The sequence below is a fragment of the Plectrocnemia conspersa genome, unplaced genomic scaffold (assembly GCF_051122295.1).
Source record: "Plectrocnemia conspersa isolate PC_06_02 unplaced genomic scaffold, ASM5112229v1 ptg000006l, whole genome shotgun sequence".
NCBI classification, from domain to species: Eukaryota; Metazoa; Arthropoda; class Insecta; order Trichoptera; family Polycentropodidae; genus Plectrocnemia; species Plectrocnemia conspersa.
The window spans coordinates 10,168,485-10,181,627 of record NW_028277170.1 but is presented as its reverse complement, the minus strand read 5'-3'; the positions used below and the strand labels follow the sequence as shown (position 1 = coordinate 10,181,627).

At 28.6% G+C, this 13,143-nt stretch overlaps 1 protein-coding gene across 1 annotated transcript in view; it reads right to left on the bottom strand.

Annotated features, from left to right (window-relative positions):
• The window catches only part of LOC148234197 (discoidin domain-containing receptor tyrosine kinase B-like), a 74,131-nt gene extending 61,443 nt beyond the window's left edge, over window positions 1-12,688 (bottom strand). Inside the window, exon 1 of the mRNA XM_088188316.1 lies at window positions 12,557-12,688. The gene's annotated coding sequence lies outside the window, so the exon portion shown is untranslated. The remainder of the gene's footprint in view (window positions 1-12,556) is intronic.
• Between the last annotated feature and the right edge of the window lie 455 nt (window positions 12,689-13,143).

Genomic DNA, 13,143 nt, shown 5'->3' with positions numbered 1-13,143 from the left:
GCTCGGCAAGGAAAAGGTTAAATTATTAAAGTACGTCAATTACAACATGATCATTAAATACATTTTTGTAAAAACTATGTAGAGAGATTTTCCTAATAAAACATTTTTATTATTGAAATTAAATGCTACTTGTGAAATTTTGTCACGTAGTGGCGTTTTTTACTCACGTAATTATTTCACGAACGTCAAACGGATCTCCGGAAAAGTGTGTGGACCACAGCCTCCGGCGCGCTGAGAGGAAGGACCGTTTCCGCATATATCTCGTATAATATTAATCTTTGACCATGAACGCTTCCTACTTCCTTTCCTGGATTTCTATATCAGATTTTTCGACAGATTCAATTAATCACCTTATCCACCACATTAAACCATTTACGGATTTTCATGACAGGATGTTTATTTTTATTTCAGTTTATTATTACCTATTATTTTTTGGAATAGAAATATGCGGAACACATATGTATTTTAAAATATTAAAATTATTATTTTGGCTGTAGAATGTCTTTCTCGGTAATTTTTGACTGCACATCCAATAATCGTAGATTAGCGGTCATTTAAAATATTTGCGGTCCTTTAAACTCGATCTATTTACTAATTAATAATACCTTTTAAAGTTCTATATTATCAAACATTTTTAATTATTGAAATCGATTATTAATAAAATTAAGTGTTTACTTCGTAATAATGTATTGATATAAGGCTTGTCATGTTACTAAGGAAAGGTTAAGAGATAATCCTTGTCAATTTAAACTTTAAGGCTGAAGCGTATAATACTGCGGTTTCAAATATATATTTTTAAAAACCTGGTTAAAATAGCTTTTATTTTGTAATAGGTGTAGTTAATTGTACGTTAGTATATAAAACTTTCTCTTCATTTTTTCAACTTACTTGTTTAATTTAAGAAGTAATGGCTTGACTATAAGATGTTGATACATTTAAAAAAAATTATATGTTTAATTGTTATTTAAATAATGAAGGAATACTTATTTAGCTATTGTAATTTGACCCTAACCAGTAATAATGGCCACATCGTAAGCGTAGATTATTAAGTGAGTATTAAAAAATGGAGAATCATTAGTGTATAAAATTGAGGGAAATAGCTCGAGCAAACTAGCATGCGAAATTCTATATATTATAAAATTTTACGGAGCTTTGCAAATTCATTACTTAGAAAAAAAGCAATAAAGGTTTTACTTTTTATTATGTAATAATATACCAAAGACTTTTTTTGATATTAAGTATAATAATCCTGGTTTTTTATAATAACATTGCTGGAAATGTGTTTCAATGGTCTGTTGATTCGGTGAGTAGATGAATGGAGTTTGTATAAACCGAATTGTTTATTTAATGTTTTACAAAAATAACTTTTTTAAAGCAGAAGAAAATGCTAATAGGATGATAAATTGAATATTTAAGAATATTTATTACAAAGGGAGGTGTTAAATTTAATTTTGTATTGTCTCTTTAAGTACTCTTGTATTTTCATTTATGCGTATTTTTAATTTAGCTATACTTTTTTATGATATTAAATGATAGAAGTATTGGAGATCATGCGTTGGGTTTTGAGTTTACACATAATCGTATTTTGACCAATTTAAGGTATTTCGATCAATCATAATCGGATTTTGATCAAAGTGAAACGCTTATTTATTATAGATGATTCTTTGGGAAAGTAATCTAGAATGGACTGTATTATCCTAAATGGTTTGATAAATTTTAGTATAAAATAAAAATAAAAATTGCTATAAGTAGCGAATCTTTTTAATGTGTATATTACGTTATTGTGTTTTAAAAATTGTAATACATATTCTTTGGCATTAAACGCCCCATTATTAGGTAAAACTTGTTTTAATTTGGATAAATAAAGTGTATTATTCAGACTCTTTATAGGAACGCTTACAATTATTCATAAATTATATGTCATATTATATTTGAGTATAATGGCCATCCCAATTCGGCGAGTAGACGAGTATTTGTATGTTGTACGAGCGAACAATGCGTATTCGTGATATATCTAGATATGTGTATTGTGTGTATGTACATATATGTATGTAGGTATATACACGAATAAGTCCCCTTGCGTATACACGCTTGACTAATTATTTATTTATTTATTTAGAAATGACGCATTTGTGTTCAACTTAACTGACAATATTGTTAGTAATTGGGCTTAGATCTAATGATACCACTACAACCATTCAATCACGAAATATTGTATGATTTAATATAATATAACTATTGTGCAGCCATGATAACTTCACTCGATATGTTGTAAAAAATAAAGGGATATTTTTATTAACCTCCTAGAGTTTCAACGTGTTTCTGTTATAGGATGCAATGTTGTCATCAACGTTATTTCAGTGAAACTATTTAAAATAGTGCCATAAATATGTATCAATTTTGTTTAAGTTAGTATCGTTCGTTTAATTTTTCCATCATTTATAGAATGTATGTATAAAGATTAAAAATTGAATTTTTAGTTCAAAAGATATTTGATATTTTATATGCACACTAAAAGAGTTGTACATGCTACTAGGAAATGTGAAAGTACTGCAGTTTAATTTTTTCCACGTGTAATTTGTTCCGTTGAATTTTTTTTCTTGTCTAACTTTATAATGTAACGTACTAGAATATTTTAGCAATGAATAATGTATTTGTAAAATATAAATTTTAGTTTACAAAAGCCCCTGGTTTATTGGTTTCCCGACCTAATAGATATACTGCCATTTTTTTTTATATATATTGACTTATACTTATTTATGTATTGTAATATCTAATTTCAATATTTTTGTATTTTTTGAAAAAATGTTGTGTGCTACGTTTACGCAATAATTACAAAATCAAAATATTGTGATCGTAATTATTTTTCGGTGTTTTTTAGAAAAAAAATAAAAGGAAATTTATATGTTAGATATATAATATATCGCGGGAAAAGCAACAGCGCTTAAAGTTTGCATTCACTGAAAGCTTAAAGTCAATAATTAACAGAAGCCCTCTAGAGAGTTAAAAAAGTAATTTTTTAAAAGATAATGAACAGGATTATGGTTGCTCGACATTGAAAAAACTTTTGATATAGTATGGTGCGGTGGTTTTAAGCCTCTGTTATACTCTCAAAATAAAACGCTTACGCCTGAAAGGTCAACGCTATAGTGTTTTGCTAAATAATGAACTCTCTTGAGTTCCACTGGGAAGCTTGCCGTTCCTCTATATTAATCCCTCTAATGATGAAATTTTTATTAAAACATATTTAAATATCTATATAGCTATTAAAATACGTAGTTACGATCTTAAACTTGAGTTGTTAAATACATATTTTAAGAGGTAAACGCAATTACATTTATGTGTAAAGAACATGATGTTTCAATGAGCAATGGCAATGCATTTAAATAGTTAGTTTTAAATTAAGGTTAATGTATTTTTATATATAGCTTTTGTAGCAGTTGGGGTAGCACATCCGACAAGACAGATTCTTTTAAATTATGAAACTTTAGCAACGAAGCGATGTCTCTGAGGTGAGATAAAACGTCCGACGAGAGAAAAATCACCCTTTTTCGGCGGCGAGTGGATTGTGGGGAATGGGTAGGGTAGCGAGCAGACAAAAAGAAAATAAGCAAAAAGAAGAGAAGAAGAAGAGCAGGAGGAGGCGAGAAGAAGAGCGAGATAGGCGAAAGCTGACAATAAAGGAGAATAGGCGAAAGCGCTTTTGCACGCCGAGCGTGAAATTCGGTATGTAAATAATTTTTGCAAAGACGGTTACGAAGGGAGGGTGCCAAAAAAATCGAGGCAAAGCGTTGTTGCGTTGACCGTTAGTGCGGTCAGGAAAAGTTTGTTGCAAAGTATATGGGTCAACGCTAGGATCGACCATACAAATGCGTATCGGCGTAAATGTCGGGGTAAAATCGTTTGTTATGACCTCGTATGCTTATATGTGTGAGTATGAGTGAGGCTTACGTGGATGTGGGCGTTTAAGGGGTTATGTGCGAGGTAAGTGACAAAATAGGCCAATCGGACCGGGTGGATCCTGTGGAGTGGTTAATTGCTATGGAATTAATTTTATTGAACATTTAAATTATAGCTACTATTGATATGAAAATAGAAGGCAATATATGTATGGTTAGTTAACACTTAAAAAATGTTAATTGATAATACAAGCTATAATTTGAACATTAAATATATGATTTAAAATTAAAGTTAATGATTAATTAAAAATTGGCAGGCAATTTATAAGTCTTGTATTAGAACTAGAGTCGTTTTTTCCAAGCGTACGATAGCATCTAAATGGCCTCAATTGCGCTTTGGTAGAGGTCTGAGCTTATTACTCAAGGGAATACGTTCGTATCCCGCAAGAAAATTGAGTTTTATAGCTGCATTAGTTAATTAAAATTATTTTTCCAATAATTTCCAATTATTAAAAATATCGTTCTGATTGCTAAATACTGATTACTTGTCTAAAGAATTATTATATAAGCTGTTAACTCATTGGTCTGACACCCGTTACATTGTAGGGATTAAATCAGCATGACTAAAAAGTTCTATAGAAAAATTGACAAGCGTAAGAATCCAAATATTATGATATAAACTAGTTTCAGCTTGTGACATAAAAATACTTTAAATGTCTAAGACAAAAAAGTCGCTTCTTTGTTAAAATGAGACACTACCGTGAAATAAACCTTTTTATTGATTAAGTCAATGTTTACCATGAATCAGAAGAATTAAAAGTATCTGTCGAAAACGTATTGGGAAAGAATTTTAGGTGCATTCAGGAATTCCATCAAAACGGCTATTTATAATCTGCTCCAGCAGCCAACGGCAATCTGTTACCATTTTGTAATTGGCCGTTTCAAAGAAAGGTGCAATAAACAAAATTCAAAAGCACGGCTCTCCCATAGTCCTTATGGAAGAGCTGTGCAAAGCTGGCCCAGTCGCCAAAATCAGAGGTGATTAAATAAAATTTGATGTTAAATTTAAAAATAAATAAATAAAATTTTTACCGCGACTATTTATTGTGATGAAAATAATTTTCCGTTATGTCATAATATTTTTTGAAAATTTTTCCGCAATTTTATTGAAAAAATTAATTTAATAACCTAGAAATACATACCTGCCATGTCGAAGCCGTAAAACATCCAGAAAAAAATTACTTAGAAAAATATTAAAAATCAAGGAATAACTCATCAGTAAAGTGAGAAAAAATATTTTAAATAAAATTCATAAGCAGAAATACTTTCTCAATTTTTTCGATTGTACAACAAAAAATGAAATTTTGGGTTATTAAATTGCGCAATTTTAAAATTTTATTTAAGTTCAAAATAGCCATAAATTGTAAGATTCTTCTATACAATTCAAAATTTTTTTTCTTCTCTTCATTAGATAGAAAATAATTATGTCTAAATTACCTGTGTCTTTTAAGAAATATTAAAATACTCATTGGTCATTAAAAAAAAGCTGTATCTACAGTGTTCAAATAGTTGTTAATGATCTTGAATGCTTGAGAGGACCTCTAAACAATGAAGAAAAAGTGAGAAACTGGCAGCAAAAATAAATATTAATCCTTTGAGTAGTGAGTTAATTTAAACACATATTTTATTTAGTAGTATACAGCAAAGAGTGAGTTAATTTTACGTATTTTCTAAAACTATTTCTGTTAACATTTTTTAATAATATTTTATATTGCATTTATACTAAATTATAGAAAAAACAGTGACTACTTTTTTGTATTAATATGTTTCAATCATTTACTTAAACTCTTTACTATTATTAAATTTCGTTTATCTATTCAATTTTTTTTGTATATTATTCGGCTTATGTGTATTTTTTTGTCAATTCAAAATAAAATATTTTTTGGTATTTTCATTTAATTCGTACTATATAATTTATTAGTATTATTATTTATAAAAATCATTTAGTTTAAATCAAATCACAAAAATATTATATAATGATTTTAAATATTATTTTTTGAGTTATATATGTGAATATATACTTATATGAGATACCTTAAAACAGTAAAAGTTTTACTGCCGTACATGTACGGCGATACCGCCTAAAGGGTTAAGCAAGCAAATAATTTTTATTTGATCTGCAGTTTCACAGGGTGAATATGATAAATACCATAACTGTTTCTATTGCTAGTAAGAAGATGTAAGTAATACAATCGTCACAATAAGAAATAATAAGTTTAGGACTTTTCAACAATAGAGTGTAGATCTTGCTAAGCTTTATATTTGAGAAAAAAAACTACATATGCAATACATACACATACGCTGTTGATACAATAATCGAGCAACTAAACTTAAGATTAGGAAAACTTTTTTACTTTCTTATTGGTTTAAATATAATATCGCTAAATGAAACTGAATAAGTAAATATTTTATGCAATTCATACGGACTTTTGATATGTATTAAAAATAAACGAAACATTTAGAAATAACTTATAGAGACAGCATAGATAAATTTATTTAGTATTCTGGTAACTTTTAAACTGAAACTGAAACTGCTCAAAAACTACTAATAAACCATTTTTGTATACTTTAGATAGAAAAAAGCATGCATTTAGATAGAAAAAAAGCAAAAAAGCTGAATTATAGATGATTTTGCCATTCTGACTGCAAGATATATAAGTTTTAAAATAAAATAAATTTATTATATTAATAATAATAATTTGAAATATAAATAATATAAAAAATAAATAAAAAGTCATTGTTATAGTATTTGCTATATTAATTCTAAAGACTTAAGTAGAGCTTTGTTAACAAAGCTCTTGTGATATTGTCGCGGCGAAACTTAACAAGAACTTGTAATATATAGTTTATGTATGTATGTAGGGTATATTTTATTGACGAAATTAAGCTAAATTAATCTAATAAATATTTAATTACATATAATATCGACAAATAAATAAATTTACATATTTTAAATAGGTACTATGTTAGATTTTTATTAATTGATGAACACAATTTAATTAAATGATTAAAAATATTATTTTCAAATTTGTTTTCAAATTTTAAGTAGTTTTATAAAACATTCTATTGGGTTCTATGTATAGACATTTCAATCATACGATATTTTCTTTGTACAACTTTAACAAGACACCAAATAAAAGTGGAATTTCCGGTATTTCACACAGGTAAAAAACGATAAATGCCTGCGAATGTAAAAAAGATAAATCTTGTTCAACGCTTTAAAAAATAAGACATGAAAAGTATCGTACAGGAAAAATGTAAATATTAAAATAATTTTTAATTAAAACCTTTTTTGTTTTGTTTCTAATAAAAAAAATATCATTTAATGTAAATAAGTTATTGAATTTAAAAAAAAAAAGTTTTTTATTATAGAATTTTTTTCATATTTATAAGATTTTCAGTTTGAAAATTTAAAAAAAATGTTTGATTCAGTATTTTAAAATTTGTGAGCCGTATATTTTGGTTTAAGAATAAATCGGACTGGACAGACATTTTTCCTGACGTAATCGGAGTTTTGTTAAAATAAAATGGTATAAAGTATTTTCTTAAAAAAACTGCGAAAATCTTTTTCTGCGATGTGTGTTGTGAATTTCGCAAAATGATATTAGCCTTTATCAGATTTAGTTCACTGGGTTTTATCATATATTAAATTATTTTTTTTGTATATAAATTAAGTGGAAATATGTTTATAAAACATTTCTTATAAGCATCTTTTTTATTTTGTCATACTTTTGCACGTATAACAAAAAACTAACGTATTTTTGCACGAAACTAGGTCGGGATGAAATTATTTTTAGGAACGTAAATTTTCCCATTATCTTGATGCTGTTTCGTTTTATTATATTTTTATTTCTGCTCCTACTACGTACCCATAGCTAGCATTGAAAATTGTTACTATTCAAAAGGGTAAGCTCGTATCGCGATATTATCCGGCTCTCATCGGCGCTTATAAATCTTTCTCGTACACGAATGTCCTCTACCCATTGTCCCCTCCGCACCTTCGACAATGTTTATACATATTCTGGCCCCAAAGCGGCTCATTTTAATTTTAAAACGCGCCTGAACAAAGCCCTAGTGTCAAAATTTGAAAAGTCGCTCGAAAAGCTCGTAAAATATTCATTTCAGATTCGATTACTGTAGGTATTAAAATTTTGCCGCTTTCGGTGAAGTGAGTCATCGCCGTCCACATTGCGCTTATTGACGTTATTTAATTGTTAAGTAGTGCAGTGGTTTTAAAATACAGAGCCGCACTTTAAACAATGGACAATTTTTGCTTTTTTTTAAAAAAATGATACGTGTGCCTAGTTATACTTTCTCAAGTTAAAGTTATTAAAAAAGGAGGAGAAAGGTCTTCATTACTAAAAAATTTGATGCGTTTACTTATGTCAGGTGATTATAATGATTCACAAAGCAGGAACGGATATCGCTAAACCAAAATAGTTTGCTCCCGATCTTATTAAAAGTCTTCGAAAAACTTGTTCATCAAAGATTGAAAGCAATACTGAAGCAATAAAACTGCTATTAAATCATAAAAAAAAAACAGTTTGACTTGTGATAAAGCGTTTTAACCATCTAATAAAAAAATAGTTTATTTTCGTTAAAATGGAACACCACCATCGAAAACCTTTTAACAGCTAAAGGCACAAAGTATCCGGCATAAATCAGAAAAAAATATATTATCCGTCGCTCTGAAAATAAACAATGCGTGCATTTGGCCTTCATGACTGCTTTACAGCTAACGGCAAAAATCTCTTGATCTTTCGTCAAAGAGGAGCAGAGATTTCAAGTTTTCTACAAGTGTGAATATTCTGTTGAGTTTGGAATGACGATGTTTATTGTATTATTTTAGTATAGACGTCAGGTCATTTCAGAATAAACATAATTTGATAACAAAAAAAATCACACTCTACTCTGGTTTCAAAGCATGACATAATAAGTTCACTAGTCTCTTATTTTTTTACTTTGAAAGTGACCTAATGAATATCACTTGATGGTATGCCGTTCTTTTGTAGCGTATACTTTGAAATTTTTAAGAGTTTTAAAAATGTAAAATTCATTCTTGGCTCGCGGCCTGGATTAAAATATGCAGCAAGCCAGCTTTCGCTCGCGGGCCGTATTTTGCCGACCTTTGTAAATAATAAAATGTATTGTTTTTTGCTATTGTGACGCATTGAGGTAATCTGTTTGGTTACGATAGTCTCAATTTAATTTAAATAAATTAATATGGCTCTCTTTATAGATCAACTATGTTGCTTTCAATACCCAATACACACGCGGGCCATAATGTTTCTTGTTCACGAAAATATTTTAAATATTAAAAGCAAACTCTATTGAATACGTAGAATTATTAAACTATATTCCATGAATACAACAGAGAGAATCATCATAAGGAAATGATTGTCCAGATGTAGTATATGTAAACTTTACATACACATACATATTTTTTATTATGATTCAGTAAGAATATTTCTTGATTCGGTCTACCGCATATTAAAATATTCATATTAAATTGATTTGAAAGATAATTAACATCCATTTTCATAATTATTTAAATTGTGGCAATCATAAAGTAGTCTCTTACAAGAACATAAACATTAAAAGGTCATCCGAGTTGTATTTTAAGCCATCTAATGACAGTGCGATAAATCTTTAATATGCAAATATTGTTTTGATTCAATAAGTGAGGAAAATCGATAGAAATTGTAACGATTAAAATTTAAAAATAATCCCTTGGGTTCATATAAATTCAGATGATGTTTCGACACGCCGATTACTTATCTCTACTAGTGGTTTTCGATAAGGGGTGGCGTAGGAGGGAATATAATTTGCCCGTTCTCGTCGGGATGGGTCATGTACCTTTAAGTGTCTACCTTTGCGTTGTTTTAGATTATTTAGATGATTTAACGGCACTCATATATTCTCAAAAATAGCCCAGGCGCAACTTACAATATATACATAATGCATATTCCATTTTAGAGAGAACGAGCCGTGTTTCGCGTGGTGCCTTGTGAAATTTTAATTTATTCAAAGTCGCTGCTCTTTAGAATCGGGCGAGACTGGGGGATGTAATAGAGGATTTAATGGCCATTGACCGACAAGATTGCCAGGTGACAACCAGGTAACAAACTTGATGTGTTTTTACAGCAATGTATCAGATATTTATTAGGTTTTTTATATAATGATGCGAAATATTTTTAGAGGCGGGAACAACTATACAGGTTATTAACGGTTATTTGCAATTACACATATTTACATAATCAGTATTTATTATTATAAATACGACTGAAAAATTGCAAATAATTATTTAATAAGAAAATATTTATATATATGATCAGTTAAAAAATGAAAAATAAGCAATATTATATAATAAAAGTAAATTAAATAAAAAAAACTTAATAAAGCCAGTTTTATTGCCATTTCATAAAAATTTTCACTGGTAGATATATATTTCTAATAACGAAAATATAATTCAATTGACAGCCGCTAGTGAAATTATACGCTGTTCTAAAATGTCTATAATATTCAATTTGAAAGTTGCTAAACGTCTATTTGCTGTTAAAACCTAAACCTAATCTAAACCAATTAATGTAATGGAAGTTCAAAAACATGAATTAGTTTTATTTGGTTAGGTTTGGGTTTAACAGAAAATGGACGTTTCGTGACTGTAACAATGAACTTATACTACAAGTTGTATTCATACTATCAGCTGAAAACTACCACTTACACGCTAGTAGAATGACAGTTTAGAGCAGCATATAATTTAAAAACCAATGATTTATTGTAATTATCGATCTTTATTTATGAAATGCCTATCATTTTATAATAGATGCTAATCATTTTGTTTTTAATCACTGATGATTTTATTTAAATACTGATTATTTATTTTAATAACTTGATCAACGGATACTGATCATTTATTATGTCTTTTAATCATTAAGTTATATAATATTTACGGACCGCTTATTTTATTTTACTGAACAGTTAAATACAGGCCCTGAAAAATCTCGATTTTTTAACGTTATTAAAAGCACCAATAATAATAGAGTTTTAATTTTCAGTTACTGTATTTTTTATAATTATATTTGCAAGAAAACTTATAGTAGGCCTAATAATCATTATTATTTTCTTTGATCATTTTGTTTATAAATCAGTTTTAGGTAGTATACTTTTATTAAAAATCACCGATCCGAATATTGAATTTTCAAATAAGAAAATCACGACAATCACGCGATATTTATATAACGTAAATAAACTCATGAAACGTTCATTTGATTGATTGATAACTTGTCGCAGTGATTAATGAACGATTTTTCATATATAATAAAAATAATCACTACCCACACCTGCGTCACACATATTGGGTAAAAGTATTGAATATAAGATACGTGCCTAAGCTAGCACAATAAATTTTATTTATTTTATTTAATGTAAAATTATATATGTTTTTTGTTTTTCTCATTTATTAAAAACCCACGGTCCACAACACTCTTTAATGCAGCCTGCGCGTTATTATCTTAAAAATTAAATAATTGTGATAAAACTGCATAATAAAAAATACCCTACACTCTAAAAATATGTTTTAAAGGTAATGTTGTTTTTTCTCGTATGAAGCAAACAAAAAGTAAAATTAAAAAAAAACATCAAAACATTTTATATATGCATTTTTTAAATAATCCTTGCATTGCTACTTAATTTATTAAATTAGGTAGTGATGCACGAATATCGAAAAAATTAGCTCAATATTCACTTTATTAATAATATGTTTATATATATATATATTATATATACAGCCTTGGCCATAATAATGGGGCACCCCTTAAAGTGGTGTGTAGCTCTCTACAAGTGCATAAACTGACCGAAATATTTTAGCAGGTAGTTTTTACCGTAATTCTAAGAACTATATACATAAATTTGTCGCTTGTTAATTGCTCATTTAACTTTAAAAAAAAATAGCAGGTCTAATTACTCCGTCTCGTCTAAGTTATTGTTATGTTCCGTTGCGGAATGTATGTACATTATTTAATAAGCGCTCTAATGTTTTAAAATTTTATAATTAAATTATTTATATAAAAGAAGCGTAGTGATAATAACATTAAGCAAGATCTACTATAAATAATAAACTAAATTCTATTTTATAGAAATGAAAATAAAACGGTTGAAAAATTTATTTATTTATAATTAGAATTTACAATACTGTAATTACCTTTGTTTTTACCAAAAAAACATTTTCATTTCAATGTTATTAAATATTATGGTTTTATTATATTAAATAAATAAATAATTTAAAACATTAGTTTAAATAACAAATATAAAGGGGCCTTGAAACTTTATTGTTACAAAAATAATTAATGTATAATAACATATTTTCAACTTTCTAATAGTGAAGCATAATAAAATATTTTGCCTTAATTACCAAGTGCAAGATAAAATATTATATTTAAATACATTGGCCTTAAAATTTAAGAGGTAATAAAATGTGGTGTGATGACATATGATATAAACAAATGGGATCTGACATATCGCTGTTAATTAGCAAATGTAAAAAATAGTGCTTAGTTGGATAGCTTTCTCCGTATTTAAAATTATAATGTACTCACCACTCCGGAAACGTTAGTGGTCATCCTTTTCTGCAAAACCTCCAAAGTTTCCAACAGTCACTGTTTTGGTCTGCTTCAGAGATTTTCCACAACGCAGTTAGATCGAAAATGGAAAGTTTCGATTGAATAAAAGTTTGGTAGGAATACGCGACCTATCCAAAGCTCGCGCGAAAGCTCACTGGAAGCGGAGCTTACGACATCGATCCGGTATAACTTTCAAGTCGTGCGCGACGTGCACTCGCCCCGGCCGAAGGCTCCTCAATGAAGCTTTCTCGCTCTGACTTTTTCACCCCTACTCTGCCAACTTGTAACAAAGCTTGCGTGCAGGGCCGACCGGTGTCCATGGGGCGTCGCTCTGGGCGCACATTGCGGCCGAACGCCCTATAAAATTTAAAAGTAAAGAAATAAACCAACACATCTATCATATTATTATCGAAGTTAATAACAAATTTTTCCGCAATAATAATAAAGGCAGATTTTTTTTAAACCTTGTTTCAATATTAGGCTTAATGCACAAATAAAGATTTTTTGTTATATGTTAATTATAAAATAACCTATTTGTTAAGCTATTCTTCATAGTTATCTTG